General features: G+C 33.5%; 1 protein-coding gene across 7 annotated transcripts in view; it reads left to right on the top strand.

Moving 5' to 3' along the window:
* The window catches only part of Gphn (gephyrin), a 559105-nt gene that overhangs the window by 603 nt on the left and 534052 nt on the right, over window positions 1–24450 (top strand). The window lies entirely within an intron of this gene.

Here is a 24450-nt window from a genome sequence, read left to right on the forward strand (position 1 = left end):
CCCCTGGGACACCTCTGGCTCTGTCGGGGACTGGGGGAGTCGTCTTGCGTCCGGAACTCGCAAAGTGTCTGCATTCCGCCTTTCAGAGCAAAAGGCCCTGTGCTTGCCTTTTCCTTTCCTTAGCGAGGACAGACTACAGCTTGCGGCCCGGATCCAGCCGTTTTCACTCAGGAGGGAAGGATCCCCCTGCCCCGACTGGCTCCTTTCTCCTTCCTTCTGGGGACCCCCACCACCACCCCTAGGTAGATGGTTCCAAGGCTGGTGAGGAGCGCACTTTTCCCGGGTTGCGTTTCCCCCCTCGCGGAAGTCGTGTGTGCTCTGCATGTCTGATTCCGTTGCGTTGTATTTGGGTAATGTCCCTCAGTTTGGCGATAGGCAGTTGCTGCAGGGCAAGACTTCCAAGATGAATAGCAAGCCTATTTGTAGGGGTTTCTGCTGTGGTTCTGTAGTTGGCAAGGTTTATGTGCAATTGAGTGGCGAGGCGAGAGTTAAAGAACTAAATTTGGAATCAGAGAGCTTAGTTTAGAGTGAAGGAAATCCAAGTCTCTGATGTGATTTCGGAGAAAAGCAATGTAGACGGGAATCCTAGTGTCTCCCCTACTTCTTTTTTTTTCCCCCCTTGTCAAATTCTGACAGGTTGAGAGGGTGCTCGAGAAGGGACTAAATTGAATGAGACTTGCTTTTATTATTAGGTAGAAAAAAAAATCCCTAAGATTACAGGGAATACTGAGTGCAATGCCTAATTTAGCTGTTCGGTTTTATGAAAAGATGATTCCCACTACTCCCTTTCCTCTCCTTTAGGTAAACAGATTTCCTTTCCTCGGCATTATTTGCAGTCCTTAACACTAAGGGCAATTTATTGAATTTTGCTAATAGAAAACCCCAGAGATAGATAAAGTAGTCTAAATCATTATGAGGAAGGGAACTCCTCCCCCAAATCAGATGTGTTATTCTCTTTTAGTGGTGAAACTGTTTCCTTATGTGAGGATTCAGTGTATCTCAGAATTCTTAAAGTTGAAACTGCTGATTTTCTCAGAATCTGATCATGGGATGTAAAAGTGTATACCCCATAACAACTTGCTACTGCACTGTGAATTCTAGCTGTGCTTTGAAAATTAATAAAGGAATGAAAGTGAAGTCTAGTGGAAACCAAAATATGTCACCCTGCCCAGAAATGAAGGCCTGTACATATTTAAAAGTTAAACAACATATTTTTTAAAGGAACAATTTTTAAATTTAAGCTTTCTCATAGTTTTGCTTAAGTAGCTTACCTTGGTCACGTAACAAAGCTAGGTCTTGTATGGTGTGCTTTTTATCATATAGCCTGTAGCTAGCTAGTGTAAGTATACTCCAATGGCGATAACATTGATAAGCAAAGAATTGAAGAAACAATGTATGTAATTACTGTACAAAAATTTTCTAAATATGTTCACTGTGTATTTTGGGTCTAAATGCAAAAAAAATCCATGTTCAGATGGATTAACAGGAAATGTAATTACCTGGAGAATTCAGTATACTTACTGGAGTCAAGAAGAAACTGGCATTTTTTAAGGTGAGTTGAAAGTCAGCAATAACCTTATAAATATGTCGTCAAGGATGAGGCTCCATAGCAGAATAAAAATGCAACATAAAGGCCTTCAAAAGCCTAGGTAGAAGAGGTAGGCGGCATAGGAAAGAAGATAATGTTGACAGTAGAATTAAAGACAATTTGGAGAAGCTTTCTTGTGAATATGGTGGGGTGCAGTAGTCCAGAAGTAAAAGTCTAGGGCCAGGAATAAGGATGTAGCTGAAGTAATAAAAAATAATCTGTAGATTTGGAACAAGTGATAACAGAGGGCAATTGAATTTGGTTATGGAATAGGTGTTTGATGTCAGAAATAATTCTTTAAAGACCTTTTCTTGAAAGACAAGTATAGTATTATCTATTTTGATGGAACCATAAAAACAGAAAAAAATCAGGGAAAGAGCACTAGTTAGCAGTTTGTGAAAAGTAGATTATATTGCAAGCAGTGTAATTTCTGTGGTCTTGACATTGCACGTGATTTTTTGGAAAAACTACAAAATTGAAGCTGTGTTTTTATAATTTTGTGTAGTCTACAACTTCAAATGTTATAATTTTACTATGTGAAATTACATGATACATTGTACATAATAAGTTAATATGCAGTAAGTTACTATGTAAAATTATTCTTTACTGAGCTTAGGTATTATGATTTCATACTTAATAAAACTGAGTTAAGAGGCCACAATTAAAATTGAAGTTTTTACAAGTTATAATTTGTGGCTTTCTAAAAGGCAGATAACTTATTTTATAAAATCTCCTTGGAAGTTTTACCATAGTCATTTAAAGGATTTTATCTAAATCTGTTTTACAAAGGTAGTGGAAAATATAGTGTACCCTCCCATCTTATAATGTATTTGATAATATTTTGGTGAAATTATATTGTAATTTTTAAAATTCTTAGTTGACTGTGGTGTTTCTTATTCCTTTTGAAAGATATTTGTAGTTTGAAACTTTCATCCTGTAGATTTTTTTAAAATCCTCATTTGAGTTATGAATTTGACAAATACAGTGCACTGTCTACTGAAATGTCTGACCATTGGAATTAAGTGAATCAGATTTTTGAAAGAATGATAGGAAGTATTTACTAAAGTTTTTTTTTTTTACTTGACTGTTAAAATTATTTAGTACTTAGAAATCAGTGTAATAATGTAACGGGTATTTTAGTTATCTGATTTTTTAATAGGAAAAATAAGAACAGGTATTTGCATAAAATAGTTGTACATGAAAACATTTTACATTGAAGTTTATTGTCTCTCTCTAAGAACAAGATGTTAACTATTTTATGGGTTTTTGGTCAGAAATGAAGGTTACATGGTCTTTGGTGACGTAGGTTGAATTTTTAATGCTTTTGTTTCTAATGTTCTCTACTGATAGTAGAGATAATGAGTAATGTTAGACAAATGAGTATCTGTTACTTCAAGATATAGGATAGATATAGAATGTTTTTAATACCTTCAATAGTTTATACTTAGTCTAAAGAAGTATCAGACTGGCTATATTATGACTGTTGCTTTTCACCTACTTTTCTCTATTTTGAAAGAAGCTGTTTCAAGGAAGAACACTAGTTCAACCACGCACTCCACAAAAACATTATAAGGATTACAGTATACAATTATATACAATAATATAATAAATACATGTATAGAATGTAGAAGTAGATTACGTTTCCGTGACTGTTTAGTATCATATTATCTAGCCATGGCTAATGTTTGGTACTAAGGTACTTAGGTAAAGGTGATAATCTATTGCCTAAATTTTTAGCAGGAGTGGCATGGGTGAGAAAAAGATGCAATTTTTTATGAAAGAGCACTTAAAAAATTATACTTTTGTACTAGTGTTATACAGTTGTTTTTGCCCTAAGCTGTAGATTTGAAATCATAAGGAGATACCGGAACACATACAAGATAGTTAGCAGAGGTTAAATAAAGGCTAGTTGTAAACTAAAACAACAAAAAGATTATAGTTATACATACAGAGTATACCAGTCATTCATAAGTGGTCATTCGAAATTTTAAAAAACAAGTTCTAAGCCAAAGAGATGTTATTCCTCTAACAATGGAACTGTTAAAACGTTTATTTTATTTCATTCCTTGAACATATTCTTATACATTATATGCCAATATTCTTTGTTGTTGTTGTAGGGCTCATTTATTGATAAGTATATAGAAATATATTTTGTTTTAGGAATAAACGTCGTTATGTAGGCAAATCACTATTGCATACAAAACCTAAATCCTGCCAAAGGGAGCTATATGATTTGGCAACCCTTTTTTTCTGATGTGAGTTTTTAATGTCGATCTATATGATTGTTAAAAAATTTTGTGATATTAGTATTGCCATTTGATCTTGCAAAGGAAAGTAAAACTCAGAGAGGTTAAAGGACTTCTGTTCAATGTATCCACGAATCTATCACCAGCAAGAGTAAAACCAGATTATTTAATAAAATTTTGGTTGGAAACAACGCATTAGAGAATTAAATATACATTCAAAATAGGAAAAAGTTAAATTAATTTCTGATCAGCTTTTGTTTTTTGGTACTAGGACATTAACCCAGGGCCTTTGTCTTGAAGTATATCCCAACACACACACACCCCCTTTATTTTTTTGGTACCGGAGATCGAACTCGAGCCCTTGAGCTTGGGAGGCAGGCGGCAGAACCACTGAGGCAAATCCCCCACCTGGCGAAAGACTTTATAAATTGTAGTAATAGTTTTGACTATTAAAAGAGATGACTATTCAGTTTCAACTGAGTCTGTTAATAGAGAATCAACAGTATGCTATTGGGGAGGAAGTGATGAATAAGAGTCTCTTTTTACTTTTGCTGGTGATAGATTCATGGATAAGTTGAACAGGGTGCCCTTTACTTTAGGAAGTCATTTAACCTGAGTTTTACTTTCCTTCTCCAAAGTCAAAATGACAATACCAATGTCACAGAGTTTTAAGAATTGAGATAATATATGTGAAAATGCCTAGTAAATATGACTAATTTAAGAGTGAGTACTCAATAATCTTTAGTTCTTTTCCTGTTTGTATGTTCCTTTGGAGCAGTTTGCTAACAGTTTCATGTACTGTATATATATCTTCAAAGTAGATTTCAAAGTTCTTCGAAGAGGTGATTTTGTTTGCTTCTTTTGTGCCCTGTTGTCATAAAAGGAGTGATTGCATATAAGGTGTTCATTAAAAAACTGCATGGTATGAAATTTATATAGTATCTTAGAAAGCAGATATCCAAGAACATTTAGATAAACCACTGGCTATTATTATTAAAAGGATACTTAGGATGGTTAGAGTGAATGGACTTGAGTATTTATTAAATGCTATGTATTCCTGATTAACAGGATGATATTAATAATGTTTCGGGGTGTGTTTTATCGTATTAAATTGCACATATTTGGTTGATGAGCATAGTTTGATGAGATTTATTTTAGAGTAATGGAATTTTATGTCATCTTGAAAATGAGAATTTGAGCCGGGTGTGGTGGTGCATGCCTGTAATCCCAGCACTCGGGAGGCTGAGGCAGGAGGATTGCTGTGAGTTCGAGACCAGCCTGAGCTACATAATGACTTCCAGGCCAGTCTCAACTACATAGTGAGACCCTGTCTCAAAAAAAGCAAAAAACAAAAATGAGAATTTTGAAATTATGGGTAAAATTTTTCTGACAGTGCCGTTATATTGATGGTTAATCCTGCTGGTCAAGATACTACTGATAAAAATAAAAATTATACTGTTTAGAAGATATTCAGCCACATTGTACTTCAATGTTCTTACCTTTAATCAGGGTAGTTATAATTACTACCTGCTGGTTAAGATACTACTGATATTCTGCTGGTCAAGATACTACTGATAAAAAAAAAAAATTATACTGTTTAGAAGATATTCAGCCACATTGTACTTCAATGTTCTTACCTTTAATCAGGGTAGTTATGATTACCTTTTTGAATTCATATGAGGAACCAATAAAATAATCCATTCAACATTCAGCACCTACTGTGTGCCAGTTCTTGTGCTAAGTGAGGGATGTAGGAATGAAAAAAGAGGCTCCATTTTGTATCCTCTTAAGAATTTATATTCCAGTACCAACATGAAAACATTAGGTTTGATATTGACAAATTTATGCTGCATTCATAGGCATTTCAAGGAATAAAGTACCGCTATATTTTATTTTTTATGTAGATAAGTATAAGCTGTTTTCATAACAAGCCACTTTTGATACAGGATTTTAAACTGCTATACATTTCTTGCTTTCTGAGACAAAATATGGAACATATTTTTAAATTGGGCTTAAATAATTATAGATAATATTAATTGGACACTTTAATGTTTTATTTATGCTGACTGCTTTGGATATGTTATTTAATCCTTAAAACTTTTATAAGGTAGTATCTTACTCCTCTTGCACTGATTGAGGAGTTAGAGAGGTTAAGTAACTTGCAGGATTACACCAGTGGCAATGCCAGAATAAAACTTAGCAATTATATGTCTGTATTCCATTCTGAATGTCTTATTGTAGTATGGCAGTGTAATTCTGTAATGTATTTGTTTTTTAATTATGACCTTATACACTTGATCTTTGTCTTTTAGTTTCTAATCTATCATTGGGAAGCACATAAAAGACTTGCTAAGAACTATAAATAATATTATATTCAGTTAGACTCAAGGTAATGTTCTAAAAAAGAGGTATTTTAACTCCTGGGTTTAGGGAGTCAGAATGAATATTACTATAATAAATTGTTTTACTTTTTTCATTTCACTTGGTAATTTTGGAATGATGACTGTGTCAGCTGCTGAAAATGTTAATAAAAATGAAGAACAAGTACTATCTGAATGCTTAGAAAATTTTTAAAGTTCTTTATTATTTTTTATTAACTAAGTGTATTGGTACCTTTTAGGTATACGTAATGATCCTATTCATCATAAGGAATTTGTACCTGTACATAATATATCTTGGTTCTTATTTTTTCTCATTTTCCTTCCCTACCTTCAACCCCTGTAACCCTCCTTATTTAGAAAAGCTTTGTTTCCATTTTTTCCTTCCCTTTCCTTTCTTTCCCCTATCCCCGCCCCAGTTTCCCTTCCCCTAAACCGAAAGTGTAATTGAGGACCAAATGTACAATAGATATTGTGAAATAGGATAAAAATGTTTACTCTCCTTTTTAAAAACATTGTCTTAGTTACTTTTCTTGTTGCTGAGACAAAATACCCAACACCCAAAGTTAAAAGAGGAAAGGTTGGGCTCAGTGGCTCTGCCACCTGCTCCGCATGCACAGGGACCTGAGTTCAATCCCCTGGACCAAAAAAGAAAAAAAAGGAAAGGTTTATTGGGCTCACAGTTTGTAGAGGTTTCAGTTCATAGTTGGCTGGCTCCAAAGCAGGGTGGCATGGCAGAGGGGCATTGCAGAGGAGAATCAGTTTGTGATGGGCAGAAGGCAGCAAAACAGCAAAGTAGTGGCAAGCAATGGCAGCAGGTCTTTTTGTATTCCTTATATTCATTCTATCCATTGTACCATTAATCCCAGCATCACACACCCTATATCCAGCCATCTCTGAAAAGCTCCACTTATGCCCACACGAGGCTTTGGGAGAACACCTAGATACAAGCCATAACAAACATTAAGAAAAAAATATACTTGAAATTAATGATATTTAGAATCTAATTCAGGTTATGAGCTACTGGATGCATTGGACATAAGAAATTGAATATTGTAAAATATACTATTTTTTTTTTTGGTACTGGACCTCAAACTCAGGTTCTTGTGCTAGCAAGGCGGGGGGTGGAACCACTGAGCTAAATCCTGGCCCGTAAATACTATTTTTAGACATCAAAGCGATGAAACATTACAATGGTTGGAGCCCTTCTCCATCCCCTTGAGTTAGTACTAAATGTTTTGATTCTAGTGTATACTTTAAAATTTTTACTTTCATAAAATCATTATCTATGTGATAGAAGATACATTTGTATTAAATTGCAAACAGAAAACTTTTGAATTCTTAATTCATGCTTTTAATTAGTTTAAAAATCTTAATTTGTGTTGTTAAAAAAGACTAAATATGAAATTAAGCTCCATCACCTTATTTCTCCAGTCTTTCTCATGTTACCACTTAATTAAAATTTTTACTTTCATAAAATCATTATCTATGTGATAGAAGATACATTTGTATTAAATTGCAAACAGAAAACTTTTGAATTCTTAATTCATGCTTTTAATTAGTTTAAAAATCTTAATTTGTGTTGTTAAAAAAGACTAAATATGAAATTAAGCTCCATCACCTTATTTCTCCAGTCTTTCTCATGTTACCACTTAAAATATATATATATATATATATATATATTTAGATATCATATTTAAATATTTATATATGGAATTATATAGTATGTCATAATTTGCAAATTGATGAGCCAGTGGCTATAAACAAGTTACACAAATTGTATTTTGTTCCATGCTGTTTTTAGAAAAGTGTCAGTTTCTAACACTTAAAAGAAAAAATGTATTTTGTATAAAATTCATATTTTTAGTTTAAGATTCAGCAACATTACAACCTCTTTCTCATATGACAATGGTTAGAGTGGCTATCCCTTTGAGAATAAGGCAGGCATTCTCTAGTTTTCTGTAGCTTCTGCTTATGTTGTCTCCTTGTAAGCATTTGATCCTTTCTCAAATAGTATTCTGTATCTATTTCTTTTCTTTTTTTCCCTTCTACAGTATATTTTGGATATATTTTCATATTAGTGGAAATAATAACAGTTAACATTATTGGAAGCTTACCAAGTGTAAAACACTTTTCCTGGAATCTATAGGGAGCATAATAATTCACTTAATTCCCATGATATTAGTATTATCACCATTTTACAATTGAAGAAAATGTAGCTGAGTGGTTAAAATTGCTATAAGATAGCCGGGCATGGTGGCGCACACCTGTAATCCCAGCACTTGGGAGGCTGAGGCAGGAGGATCCCTGTGAGTTCGAGACCAGCCTGGGCTACAAAGTGAGTTCCAGGTCAGTCTCAACTACATAGTGAGACCCTGTCTCAAAAAAAAAAAAAAGGCCCCCCAAAAGAATTACTATAAGATTATTCTTCTACATTGTACTTCTTGGGACATAAAATTATTGCATAGATCTTTAAAGGTATTCATGTACACTTTTTAATGGCTCTATTTTATTGCATCATAGGTTATGTTAAATCACTTAATTGATGCATATTAAGATTTCTAATTTTTCACTGTTTTACATTTTTACAGACTTGTATAGTGTAAGATTATTTATTATAAGTTGAATGGGTTGAAAGTATATGAATTTTAAAAGTTAGAAATTATAAATTTGCATTCCTTAAAAAGGATATACTAATATTCTTATCTTTATTAACTTTAATATCTATGAATTATTTTGAGATATTTTTCTTCGAGATATTCAGAGTATAGTGGAGGAGCTGAGTTTAGGGATCCAGAAACTGGAAGACTTTTATTAGACAAGAAAAAAGAACAGGAAAGAGGAAAGACAAGGGAATGGAATATAAGGGTAGGTAATAGGGGCATGAATATGATCAAAATACATTATACACCCCACTCCAAACATGTGAAACCAGAGGGGAGGATGGAGTAAGGGAGATAATGGTGGTGGTGGGGAATGGGGAGTGGCTGATTAAAATATATAAATGTACAAATCAGCCAAAATGAAACCCATTAATCTGTATAACCAATATGCACTAATGAAAAATGTGGGATTAAAAAGGACTTAATGTAATCATGGGCCCTTATTCTCCATTTTGGTGCTAAGTATGCTGCAGGCTGACTTTCTTCTTATAGTCAGAATTGGGAGGGAAGGGACAGTTTGAGAAGTTACAATAATGGAGAATTTCAGGCTTTCCTTTTCTCATCTAGTGAGCCCAGAGGAAAGATTTTCTTTCTTACAACATTTGTATATAAAATTCCAAGGTGCTTCTTTACCTGGCTTAGCTCCCGTGTTCATATTTGGCTTAATCATTGTGAATAGGAAGGTGAAACTTTGGCCAGGTCTGTATAATATGTACATCCCTGGGAAAGGGACGATGACCTCACCAGAATCACAGAGAAGGCTATAATAACAAAGTTATTTGTTATTTTTGACTGGGTAATTTCTGAACAACAGAAAGTAACTTCTTATACTTTTGGCGGCTGGGAATACTGCTATCAAGGCATCTGCAGGTTTAGTGTTTGATGAGGGCCTGTTGCTCAGGAGGACTGCCTTTTAGCTGTGTACACCTCACAAGGTGGAAGAGCATAAGACCTGCCTCTAGTCTCTTATAACGGCATTAATCCCATCCATGAGGGTGGAGACCTCATGACCTAACCATCTCCCAGATTCCACTTGTTAACATCATCACTTTGAGGGTTACATTTCAACATAGGAATTTGGGCGACATATATAATGAGACTATAGCACAAGAGAAAGGGAAGTTTTTAGAAGACAAAATATGCACTGGCCAGGTAACTCCTTTTCTAGAGGCTCCCTGAAGTCTTGGTGCATTTTTGCTTTCTATTTTTTTTTCCTAAGAACATAGTATGTCATAGTATATCATGCCCCCTTTTCCCTTTTTCTTGCTTTTTTCATGAAAGTGCTCTGCAGGTAGATAGCTTTAAATTAGAAGCAGAGCAAGTTAAGTTAGGGTATGACAGTGGATTAAACCTAGAGCTCCTAAGATCAAGAATGGTTAATTTATATACCAGTAGCACTCATAGTGATTGACTTCCATTTTTTTATACTTCACATAAGAATGATCATCTAAGGCCTTTTTAAAATTGTAGTATACATGTAATAGAAAGATTTTAAAAATAGCTTTTTTTAATTGCTTTATTTGAATTGATGATCAGCTATGGGTCTTTGGTGTCTTTTTCTACTAAAAGTGTCTCCTAGTCTTTCCTAAATTTTGCTCTCCAGAACTTGTCCTAGAGATGTTATAACAGTCATAGATGAAAGCATTTTTATATGGTCAGATACACTTGGAAAGTGCCTTCCTTTTGGAGAGTCATAGTGTATTAAAGCATACTAACATATTAAAGGTATATATATTACAATTGTGGATTCTCTTAGCATTTATTTAGTCTAGTGCATCTAGACCTCATATGAAAATGGGATACTTTTTTAAAGCATACAGTACCAGAGCTGTTCAGTACCTCTTTAGGAAATAATAGTCTCTCCCCTGCAAATGAACTTTTGGAATTGTATGTAAGAGCCTTATTATTATTATTATTATTAATATTATTAATATTTCTTCTCCTCCTTCCTGTAGAAATAGTAGTTTTCTATAATAATCTTTACTGTGCAAGTTATGTTACCCTGGATTTACCCTTAAAAATATTTTGCTCAATCACCACCTCCCATTTTTTTCCTTTTTGATATTAAAATGGTAACTGCATATATTATTTATTCAGAAAACCTATGAAAGCAAAGGCTAGAAATGACATACTAGACTTCATTCTGTTACTACTACATACTTCATTGAGTGGAATTCTATTTAGGATATTTCTAATGGGAATTTGGTATCATTAGCCACAAAATGGAAAGTTGCCTAGATGTCTAAAATCTCCTTCAACTCTGAAACTATATTAATCCCAATCAGACAACCATACGTTGTGTTTCCCATTCTATGATTGATTATCTTCATGTTATCTATAGTCTATTGCTGACAACAAGATTATTGAACTGAAACATCTTCCTTTAAAAAGGAAAATTTGCTGAAAAATGATGCTGTACTGACATTTATACCAAGTGTAAATTGAAATAAATGTTACTTCCACTACATAATATGTGCAATTTTATTTCCTTCAATATTACATGCTACAGAGAGTTCAAATTGCAAAATGCTTAAGGCTTAGAATAAAAATTACATGAATACAAGTATAATAATTGATTCCCATAATCAAGCTTAGAAGAATAATAGTGATTTAGAAATATTTGAGGTATTATTTTTCTTTTTAAATTTAGAATGTATTGGTATACCAGAGACCTGAAAATAAGAAATAGTGCTTTCCTCAAAATAGCTATTATTTTCCTATTATATATATAAAGTTGTTGTAAAAATAAGACAACATACTTTTCATGAACAATCAAGTTTTAGGTTTACACAAATTTTCAGAATAATAGGTAGGTTCAGGATTAGCCCACTTGAGTTTATATCTAAGTAGAATGAAGTTTTCAGAGTTACTTCTCTAAGCTTTAGTTTTCTCATCTATGAAATGGGAAGTAATACTAATAATACCTGCCTTACTGGGGCCAGGAATTTAGCTCACTGGTTCTGCTGCATGCCTCGCAAGCACAAGAACCTGAGTTCAATCCCCGGTACCAAAATAAAAACAATAATACCTGACTTAGAGGGTTGATGTGATGAGATAATATAAGCATTTAATGAGTGTGTCCACATATACATAAGCACTCATTACATGTTGTGTATTATAATAAATTTAAATGTAAGTATCTTTGTAAACATGGCAACAGGAACCAATCAATACAACTTTTAGAAATCTGACTTCAATATTTTAATTTTCATGCTCTTTTTCCACCACTTTATCTTATTTTAGGGGCATAATTAAGGATCAGTACCCTACTACGGTTCTGCTTGGTCTGATTTCTTATTTTCAAGCTTAAATTTTGGGCAGTTAGAAGATGCTATTTGCAGTGTAGTTACTAATGGAAATAATTTGAAGTTTTTGAGGTATAGGTTTAAAATGAAGTAACTGTGGGAAAGTCTGATATTTTTCTGAGACTTATTCAGACCTTTTTTTTTTTTTTGTACCGGGGATCGAACTCGGGTCGTTGTGCTAGTGAGGCAGGCAGTGACACCACTGAGCTAAATCCCTGGCCCCACACTCAGAACTATGGAGAAAGCTGTCTATAATTTTTTAAAAGATAGTTTTTAAAGTGTAATTCAGAGGGTACAGTGATGCAGGATGGAAATGCAATAGCAAAATAAAACTTTTTATAATGATTGTTGACAGAAATTTTTAATTGGTAGATTAAAATAGTAAATTTCATGGATAAGGAGGTAGGTCTTAGACTGTATGTTTGGAGTTAATGACTTGGGGCATATGGAAAAATAATATTATGTATAAAAAGGGAGATACTTTCTGACATATCAAATCCTGAAAGAAAGTCTAGAGTTGGAGCATTATCAGACATTTTTGGTAGGACTGTTTGGTAATCATTAACTTAGGTAAATATTGGACTTGAGTTTTCCAGTTTTTGTCTGCAGATGGGTTTCTGAAGTACTAATTTTAAAATATTGTCAATTATGCATCATCATAAAATAGTTAATCTTTTCTGATTCTTAATGGCATTCAGAAATGAGTCATACCTGATACACAAGAGGCGCATAGCTGAATAATGGAGACATGCCCCATAGTAGAAACTTTTAAGCAGCCTTGTAGTGATGGGTCTAACTTTTTGTTTTTCTATCCATAAGAAATGTATTAGTTTAACCATAGCCTCGCTTGTTAAACAATACAACTTAGTATAGTAAGTACCAATGATGTACTTTATATTGTGTTAGATTAAAATTACTAAATATCTGTAATGTTAACTTTAAGCATGGGAAGTTGATTGTAAAGTTGGTTTACATTTTAAATGATTTTTGTATTAAAATACTTGCCAAGTACTGTATGACCGGGTTTGCCAAACTTTTTCTGTAAAAGATAGTAATTTTTTTTTTTTTTGGTACCAGATATCGAACCCGGGACCTTGCATTTCCGAGGCAGGTGGTGGAACCACTGAGCTAAATCCCCAGCCCTAGATAGTTATTTTTTTAGAATTTGTGGGATATACTATTTCTGTCACAGCTATTTTTTTTGCCTTGTAGCGTGAAAGCTTGTAAATGAATGAGTGTGATTGTGGCCCAGTAAACCTTTATTTACAGAAAGAAAGGGCAGAGGGCTGGGGATTTAGCTCAGTGGAGCTGGGCCTGCCTTGCAAGAGCAAGGTCTGGAGTTCAATCCCTGGTAACAGGAAAAAAAATAAAACAAAACAAAAAACAACTGAAAAACAAATGGCAGGCCAGAATTGATTTAAGGGCAATAGTTTGCCAATTCCTGCTCCAAGGCATAATCTTTATTAGGAAAAAAATATAATTCCAAGTTACCTGAATATGAACTGAACTTTTTAGTTATATTTTGTACCACAGAACACTGCAAAACTTAATTTAAAACTACAGTGTAATAGCTTTCCCATTTTTCTTTTTTCCTTCTTTCCTCCCTGTTTTTATTTTATTTATTTATTTTTTAATTTGAGATTTTCTGATGCAAAGTCTCATAGTGTAATCCAAGCTGGCCTCAAAATCTGGATGTTTGTGATACATAATGACTACTTTCATTCTATTTGGTACATGTATGTGATACATCTTTTTATCTTCTTTCCCCTTATCTCTTGGTCTCTTATTTGCTGGTCTCTCTCTTTTTTATCTACTTTATTTTGTTCTTTAATTTATTTATACCTTGGGTTTTTCATCTCAGAAGCCATACAGTACTTAAGTTTGTGTGTCTGATTTATTTCACTTCACATTTTGGTCTCAAGCTGTATCCATTTTCCTACAAATGACTCACATTTATCCTTGAGAGCAGAGTAGTATTCCATGTGTATTAGTACCATATTTTAAAGTCCATTCAACTGTGGATGGACCTATAGGCTGCTTTCAAGATTTAACTATTATGAATTGAGCTGCTACAGACATGGGTATTTATGTATCACTATAATATTTAACTCTTTTGGGAAGATATCTAGTAGGGAATAGCTGGTTTGAATGTAATTTCTATTTTTAGTTTTCTGAGAAACCTCCAAACTTCCATAATGGTTGTGTTAGTTTACATTCCACTAACAATGTAGAAGAGTTTCCTTTTCTCTGCAGTATTATCAAAATTTATTGTTTGATTTCTTAATGATATTCATTTATTATGGAGTAAGATGAATTCTTAGTGTTGTTTTAATTTGCATTTCTTTAATGGCCAGTGATACTAAACATTTTTTCTTATATTTATTGGGCATTTGTACTTCTTCTGAGACATGTCTGTTCATTTCAGTTGACCATTTTTGGATTTAGTCTTTTATTTGGAGGAGTCTAATTTGTTTCAGTTCTTTATTTTAGAGCTTTCATATTTCTTTGAATTAACTTCTTTGCTTCACGTAGTATTGGTTGAGATTCTGATGTAACTGTGGTCCTTTAGAGGCTTGACTGGGACTGTTGGCTAGGGCTGTGGTTCTTTTACAGGTGGGTCTCTACATGGTTAATTCATTAGTCTTATGGTGTGATAGTTGGTTTCCTAGTATTCAAAGAGCTATTGCCTTAATTGCTGGGTCATTTAAGGATAGATCTAAAACTGGCACAACTTTGCTTTTGCTGTTACTTTGTTGGTCAAAGTAGTTCCCAGGCTCAACCTACAGTTGTGGCAAGAGATGATACAACAGTGTAAATTCTAGGGAAGCATTATGAATTGAGGTGTCTTCAAATTAACTATCTTTATACAAGATTGCTCTGGTTGCAAATGATGATTCAAATTGAACTAGCTTTAGTAAAAGAGCTCATATAGGATGAGATGCTAGAAATAGTGGGCTAAGGATAGAAGGGCCAAAAACTGTTTCTCATCTTTGCTGTATATTGTAAGTAAGCCTGATTTTCTTTAACCACAAATTTGCCTTTTTTTGTATTGGGAAGAAAGTGTCATCAACAGCTCTCTAATTATTTACATCTCATCATTTCAGCCATTCAAAGTACTCACTTTATTTTTGTGGAGTGTTTCTAAAGTTTTTGAGGAAGATCTCTGAGTATCCTACCAATCATTTATGATTAAGGATATAAGAGGTTATATTGTGCCAACTAGGTGGACAGGAGCAGTTTCAGTTAACAGAAGAGGGATGTTGAATAGCTTCCAAATAGTCTACCTGCATCTTCTCTAACCATCTGTTTTTAAAATTTTTTTCTAATCATCTATTGACATAAAATATAAAAAATTGTTTTGATAATTCCTCCATTATAAGACTAATTTACTTCTTTATTCAACTGTCCACCTTTGCTGTTTCATTATTTTTCTGGAGAGTAAGCTAAAGTAAGGCCTATGATTAGCTCAGGATCTTGACTGTTCAATGTAATCTCTTCCTGCTCTGTGTAGGGGATTGCACTTTTAGTATATAGTATCTCACTTTGCCACTATTGACATAGAATCAAATATGAAGGTGATCTCATTGTGTTGTCACCTATTGATTTCTATGGTTGATTTGGCTGATCTGACTGGTGAGTGTAAATATATTCTTCCTTTGAAAAGGACCTACCTGCATGCATGAAAACAAGTACTGCAGCTAAAATACAGAATGAAATAAGGGCTATAGTAGATGTACAAGCAACATGCTGTGGGTACACAAAAGAAGGAACAATTCATTTTGACTAAATGACTGTAGGAGGGATGGCATTTTAAAGAAGGTGGTGTTTGTGCATGGCCTAGAAAATGAATAACCAATCCTTCGGAAAGAAAGGGAAGGTAATCTAGCTGTCAGGTTTCTTGGCTTCTGAAGAGGTAGCAGTAAAATATCTAGCCTAAAGTAGAAGAAAATGTAGGTATAGACAGTTCAGGATAAACAGTAGCAGGTAGTTATCTAATTTTAAACTTCTTGAATTAGAATTACAAGACCTATTGTAGTCTTATTACATTTAAGCCTTAGGTGACTGTATGGTAGTTTGAAATTTGAGAATCTTGGTTTTCTAATTAAACAGTTTACTTTGGTGACTATATTGGATGGAGAAAGAAAGAACTGTAAGAATTATCTGTACTAACCCACATGAGCACATAAAGGAGATAACCCAGTTAAATGACTTACATAATATTTTAGGTTACACATCTGCTATGGTTTGGGTATAGTCTGACCCCCAAAGGTTTTATGCTCTGTAAGTTTGGTCCCCAGTGTAACAGCTTTGAAGGGTAGTGGGACCTTTAGGAGGTAGCCTAGTGAGAGGTGATTGGCTCATGACCATTCTTATGAAAGGAGTACTGCTGGTCCTGCTGGTGAGTTAGGTTTTTAGAAGTGGGTTAGTTCTCTATGAGAACGGGTTTTAAGAATGAGCGTATCCCATGCATTCTTGCTTTGTTCCTCACATATGTACTGAAGGCAAACAAGGTTGTTTCCCTTTTTTTCTATGTGCTGACACAGCCAGGGAACCCTCACCTGGCACCAGAAGACACCAGAATCCTGAACCCAATAATCTTTTTTCTTTTGTAAGTCAGCCAGTCTCAGGTATATTGTTATTGTAACACCAAATGACCTAAGGCACCTAAATGAGACAGCTGGGACTACAACTCTGACCAATTTATTTTTTGGTGTTTTAGAAGAAACATATAGTGTACTTTCTACAGTATGATTTTGCAAGATAATCACCCACTTGGATTTCATAGTAATTTTTAAATTTGACGTATAACATGTTTTTAGTAAAATGCATTAATATTAATTGTATAGCATTAGGAGCTTTTCCTATGTATAGACTCTTTTAAGTACCACCCAGATAAAGATGTGGAACATTTCTAACACTCCAGAAGCCTCTGTGATGCCTTTTATAGTCCATTTTTACTTCCTTGCCATTCCCATGTTGCCTTTAGTCCTATAAACAGACTAAAATCTCACAACTTTCCTCAAGATGAAGTACACAGCATCATGAGGAGATATAGTATATTCCCAAAGAACTTCTTGAGTTTTCTAATTCTTATCAGCAGGGGCCTGGAGATGGTATGGGGAAGGAGTTTGTTTTGAGATAAAACTTCACTTTGTAGTGCTGGCTGGCCTTTTGAACTCACAGTGTAGCCCAGGTTAGCCTCGAACTCATGGTGATTTTGCTTTAGCCTCCCTAGAGCTGGGATTGCAGGTATGTGCCACCACTCCTGGTGGGAAAGGATTTTAAGAGTGTAGAATAATGGTGGAAAGAAGATAAATGTGAATCAGGGTGAACTTCTTGATATGGGCCCATTAAGTGGACATTCTGGATTTAATGTTGCATCTCATGGAGTTAAAAAAGGTGTCACCAGTTCATTTGGTTGATTGCCTGAAATGCAGATCAAAAAGTGGCCCACTGTTAATAAGCTGGAGATGCCTGATATTTCTTAGTGTACTGTTGATGAGGGTATTCAAAGGCTGGGGAAAATGGTAATGCTGGAAGGAAGCCAGGGAAAACCTACTCCTCCTCTACATGGGGAAAGTCTAGAAAAATATACTTTTCACTAATAATCTTAAACAGATTTGGGAGGTAAGCATCAGCATCCTGAATAAAGAGGTCCATCATTGCTCTTCTCTGTATGCCAGATGTTTTGATGAAGATCAAAGTCACTGAATAGAGATCCTTAAGTGCAGTGTGTATAATTGGATCCCAGAGTGGCAGGGACCCTACTGGTTAACTGCCAAGGGCTAGGTGGGTGTACTTATTGTTACGGACAATAAAGGCAAAATAGTGATTGAAATAGTCTTGCACATGTAGATCTATGCATTAGCTAATAAATCATGGTGTTCCCAGAAGTGAAATAGATGCAAAGCATACTAAATTTTTACTGGATTTATGTAAGCAGAAAAATTTAGGACAGTTGAAGAAAAATCTATCACAGATTGTAGCAGCAGAGAATCATGATCCCTAAATTCCCAGGCTTGAACCAATTTATAGGCCCAGAACTCCTGAAATGAAGCGGGAAAGCCCCACCCTGATTGTGAATGGCACCACTCAATAGACTTATATCGCTGATAGAATAAAAATGGAGAAAAGAAGGAAGTGTGCCCATTTTGAAGAGCTTATCTTGAGTGGATGTGTCCTTTGCTGCTGTTCCTTTGGACATCACTCTCCAGGTCTCTATTTTCTTTAGCCTTTCAATATAGACTTGCACTTGTGACTCTCAGCAAGCTTCAAGGCCTTTGACCTTGGACTGTTACTGCATCTGATCCCTCTTGTTTGTGGTTCCCCTTTTCTTGGGTTGAGCAGCTACTGGGTCCTCTGGCTTTCCAGAGTACACCATTGTGTACTGTGCTACCTCTGATCACCCATATGGCCATTATGGACTCTTGTGCCTCTGATCCTGTAAGCTATGTAATAAATCCCCTGAGTAATTATATGTATATTTTATTTTGATTGTTCTGCTTTAGAGAACCCCATCTTACACCCCTGTTTAGTACTTTTTATAGTCAATGTTCAGTTTCCTTGCCACCCCAAATAATGACTATTATAATTTTATTGTTTTTGAATTTTTTGAATTTCACATAAATGGAATAACTTTTTCTACATTGCAGTATATCCATAATATTCATCCATGATACTGTTATATATTCTTTTTAGTACTATGTAGTTTTCCATTAGTGGGTTATTATTCTATTAGTGGACATTTGAATTATGACTAATTTTTTATTATTAAAAATAAAGCTGCTGTGAGTGTTTTTATGTATGTTATTTGATGCACATACTATATCCCCTCTAAGAGTAAAATTGTTGGGTGGTTGTTTTCCAAAGTGGTTGTACTGTACAGTCTTGTCAAATTTTGGTATTGTCAGTCCTTTCAGTTTTAGCCCTTCTTGTCAGTGTGAAGTGGCTTCTCATGTTCATTTCCTGGATGAATAATGATTGTGATCACTTTTAATGAATTAATTTGATGCATTTTAAAATTGGTCTTTGCTTTATGGATTTGTTGGAGCTCTTTCTTCTGAATATGAGAACTTTGTATATTAATTATCTTCTAGTCTGTGGCTAGTTTTTTTCACTCTTTAATTCTATTTTGTAAGAAATAAAAATTCTTAATTTTAATGAAGATCAGTTTATCAAATTTTCTTTTTATGGTTAGTGCTTTTTTTATGCTTTATTTAATTAAGAAATCATTGCCAACTGCAAAATCATGAAAGCATTTTCCAAAATTTTCTTTTAGAAATTTTATTCTTTTCATTTTTATTCAAAGGCCTATTGTACTTTTCAAATTAATTTCTATAAATATGAGGTAGGAATTAAAAGTTTTTTAAAATTACATAGATATTCAATTGGTCTAATACCACCTTTTAGAAAAATAAAATAATAACCTGCCATTTCCTCACTGGATTATTGAGTATTTTTTATATAAATCAGGTAGTTCAGTCCCTGCAGTATTGGTGCAAAAATTAGACAAGTAGACCCAAGTATTCTCTTCTGTTGATCTGTTTGTCTGTCTTAGCACCAATATTGTGTTTTGTTTTTCTTTGAAATCAAACCTAGAGTTTTGTATATATTAAGCACATTCTATTAACTCTACTACTGAGCTACCCCTATAATCCCTTTTTCATCTTAATTACCATAGTTTTATACTCAGTCATGATATCTGCTAATATAAGTTCCTGTAATTTTTTCATCCTCAACATTTTTGGGGGCCTATCCTCCATTCTTTGTGTTTACATTTGCATTTAGAATCATGTTTCAATTAATACTATGGTATTATGATTAGATTTAAAATATTTATTATTAAATTTAAAATATTGCGTTATAGCTATGTCAGTGCAAAGAAAATTGGCATCTTAGCAATATAGTCTTATAGTCCATAAACATGGGTACATTTACTTGGATTTTATTTTCTCAGCAGTGTTTTATGGTTTACAATATGAAGGTCTTGAACATTTTTTTAAAAAGTGTGGCTAGATATTTTATGATTTAAAAATGCTCTCGATATTGTTTTGATTTCATCTTGGAATTATTTCATTTTGCTGCATATATAATTTATTTTTGTATTTTGATCTAATAAACACCAGTCTTGTTAAATTTGCTTTCTTTAAATATTTAAATAATTTATGGATCCTTCTGTATTCCCTCTATGTGATCACATCATCCAAAAACAATTTTACTTTTTTATAGTTATTGGTGCTAGTGTTCTGTGTCAGCAGGGACAAATTAATCATGTTTAAATCTTCAAATTATTGGTATTTTTGCTCGATAAGTTGTGAGTCTGTTTTTCTTTTAGTTTTTATTCTGAGATTCCTTTCATATATTTTGAAGCTTTTACTAGGTATATACAAAGTTAGGATTGTTATAATTCATGTTTGTACTGACCTTTTTTCTCTATGAAATAAGCTTTGTTATCTCTAGTAGTACTTTTTACCTTGAAGTTTACTTTGAATTTCTATTATTATAATCAATGCACTTTTCTTTTTAGCAATACTTACTTCCTTTTTTTTTCTTTGCTTTTATTTCAGCCTGTATGTATTCTTGTACTGAAGACGTATCTGAAAATGTCATATAGTTGGGTCATGTTTGTATTATCTAGTTTGACAATCTTTGTGTTTTAATTGGGATGTTTATTTTGTTTACATTTAGTGTAATTACTAATATAGTCAAGTGTTTCATCTCTATTTCTTTTTGCTCTGTCTCATCTGTTTTTTTGAATCCTATTTTCCTGCTTTTTTTATTTTTCAAGTTTTTAAAAGTTCCATTTTTATTCAATAAACTTTCAGTTATTCATTTTTTAATTATAATTTATAGTTATCCTGTAGATTTTATTTTTTATTTTTTTATTTTCTGGTACCACAGATTGAACTTGGGACCTTGCACTTGCAAGGCAGGCAGTGGAACCACTAAGATAAATCCCCAGCCCTATCCTGTAGATTTTAATAAATACCATTGACTTGTTACTATATCTTAAATTAGTACTTTTGCCATTTCCCAAACAATGCAAAACCCAACAGTCTAACTTCATTTACTTCTTTCTGTCCTTTCTGCTATTTTTACATATATTTTACTTGGTATAAGATAAAAATAAGACTGGGTAAATAACTTTTTTTTAATTCACCCACATATATACTCTTTCTAGGGTTCTTCATTCATTTTTACAGTTGTTTGTTACCATCTGGGATAATTTTCCTTTAGCCTGAGGAATTTTAAAAAATATTTCTTGAAGTATCAGTCTGCCAGAGGCAAATATTTTCAGCTCTTTGTTTGTCTGAAATAATGTTTTTAAAATTTTTCTTTTGGAAGGAAATCTTCCTGGTACAGAATTCTGGGTTGGTTTGGAATTCTGGTTTGGCATCTTTTACTCTTTCAGCACTTAAATATATAATTTTTGCTTTCTCACTTCCATAATTTCTGTTGAAAATTTAGCTGTTGAATTTACTGCCTTTCTAAAGGAGTGTGTATTTTTTTGGCTGCTTTTAAGATTTTTGTGAATTTATAATGGTTTGATAATGTAGTGTCCAGACTTGCTTTTCTTTACACTTACCCTTTTTGGTGTTTGCTGGGTTGAATTTTTATCAGTTTTGGAAAATATTTTTCTTTTATATCTTTAAATTTTATTTTTATCATAATCTTTTTCTCCTTTACTCAACTTTGTTAAATGTTTTGGCTGTATACTACACCCTCTTGTGTTCTTTCTGTTCTTTTCTCTCTCGTTCACTTTGGTATTTTCAGTTGCATGTTTTCTCTACTCTTTAGTTGAATATTTTCTATCTTTCAAACTTCTTAGTTCTCTGCTTTGCAAGCATAATATTAAGTCTATACATATTTAATTTTAACATCTTTTTTAATTGTAGGAAGTCTAATTTTTTTTTAACCTGGATTCTCTTTTTGTTGACTATCTCTATCCTTTTGTACATTTTCTTTATGCTTTTCTAATTAGCATATAAATAATTGCTAATTTAAAGCCCTTCTAATTCCATTGTTTGCATCATCTCTGACTTTGCTTTTATTTTTTTGCTTTATGTCTTGCTTATAATTAATGTTTTCTTGTCTCATATTTTTTAAGATTATATGCTAAATATAATATATAATTTGACTGCAGAGGCTGAAGATGATCTCTTCTAGCAGAAGTGATTCTCCTTTTCAACTATTAGGTCAATTGGTTAAAATATTGTCACTTCATCATAATTAAAAGTTAAGTTGGGTTTTATTAGGTTCAGTCATGATTGCAGTTTTAATAAATTTAATTGATTACTGTACTGATTTGTCTTACTTTACTTAGGAGGTTTTGAGTGAAAAACTGTCAGGTTTCTTCTCCATAGTCCCAAGAGACTGCGTAAGTCTTTTCAGTTTTTTGGAGGTTTTGAGATTAGTTTTTACTAAGGTTGGATATCAGCGTGTGTTGTTTGTGTTTAATTTTCCTTTTTCTAGCAAGACTTTCTCCTAAGCACCATGAGATTGAGGGAGATTTCACTGTGCTGTGTCTTAACTTTCACTCTAGAAACTCAGCTTTACAGCTCTAACTTAGAATTCATCAAATGTTCCAATATCCTTGTAGTTATAGGTCTTTCTAGTTTGCAGACTACCACACTAAAAGGCTGCATTGCTTTCTATTTGGACGAGAAAGATCCTTCTGCCGACACCAATCTCAAATTTAAGTCGAAGTCCAGTGTTTAAATGCTCACGGGGGGAAAAAATGGCACATAAGTGATACTTAGGAAAGGTACTTCTCTTTACAGAATTATAGTTCATCTATTTCATGTTACCTCATAAACTACTCTAATGCCTTAAAAATGTGAATGCAATTCATTTTTTCTAATTGTTGAAGTAGTATAGTAACTTGTCCTAGTGAAATGTATTTCTTTCTAATTATAAAGTAGTACATGCTGTATTAATTTTTGCTAAGTTATGCTGCATAAAAAATGACCTCAATATTTCCGCAGCTTACAACAATAGCTTATTTTCTGATCTTGGTACATGTTAGCTGAAGGTTGGCAGTAACTGTGCTCTCTTGCTCTACATATCTTGTAATTCTGAGATCCAGTACTGAGCACAACTCCTATTTGGGCCATGCTGTTCTTGTAAAAGAGTGTGTAGGGGGGAGGAAACTTGGCAGAAACACATAGCTGCTTTTAAAACTTTTGCTTGGATGTTTGTTTATACAGTTATAGAGTTTTACCATCTGCCTTCCAGGATAATCAGTGATGAATATAAATCTAGGGATGTTGAGGCTTGAAATCTTGTGTTAACTTGTGGTTTCTTAAAAAAATAGTAGTCTTAACAGAGATTATGAATGAGACCTTTGTTTTTTTTCAGTCATTTATTTATAAAAATAGTAGAATCCTCAAATTGGGTACATTTAGTTCCTATTTTGCCAGGTATTCCTAGATTTACTACAGTGTTAAGTTACAGTTCTAAATGTAAAATATCTTTAACAAAATTAGTTCTGATCCACGGTGTGTCTGTGTCATTACTTTCTTATTCTCTGAGAGAAAATAAAATTAGTATCCTGAGATTTTGTGAACAATATGTTTAAGGGTGCTAGAAATAATAAAAGTCAAAAACAAATTTTTCTCATTGATGTATATTGAGCCTATGACTTTATGCGTACCAGGCAAGTACTGTACCACTGAGCTACATCCCTAGTCCTATACTACATTTTTGTTATTCATTTGTTGATTGTGTTTGGGCTGTTATGAATAGTGCTGCGATAAATGTAGGAGTGTAGATATGTATTTCTTTTACCTGATTATTTCATTTTCTTTGGATATATACACCATAGTGGAACTGTGGTATCATATGTGGTCCTATTTCTAGTTTTTTGAGGAACCTTCATACTGTTTTAGCATAGTTACTATACTAATTTACATCTCTACCAACAGTAGATGAGTTTCCTTTTTTGCATACTCTCCGTCATTTGTTATTTGTTGTCTTTTTAATTTGGTGGTACTAGAAGTTAAACCCATGGTAGAAGTTAAACCTACACGGTAGGCAAGTGCTCTACCATTGAGTTACATATCTCCAACCTTTTTTATTTTTTATTTGAGTTAGGGTCTCCCTAAGTTACCCAAACTGGTCTTGAACTTGTGGTTATCTGGCTTCAGCCTTCTCAGTAGATGGAATTACTATAAGTATGCACCAGCATGCCTAATTTTTTTGTCTTTCTGGTAGTAGCCATTCTATCTGTGACGAGATAGTCAAGGAGGGATCAGAATATACAGTGAGTAC

This window comes from Fukomys damarensis, unplaced genomic scaffold (genome assembly GCF_012274545.1).
Source record: "Fukomys damarensis isolate Sample0158 unplaced genomic scaffold, DMR_v1.0_HiC HiC_scaffold_21, whole genome shotgun sequence".
In the NCBI taxonomy this organism is placed as follows: Eukaryota; Metazoa; Chordata; class Mammalia; order Rodentia; family Bathyergidae; genus Fukomys; species Fukomys damarensis.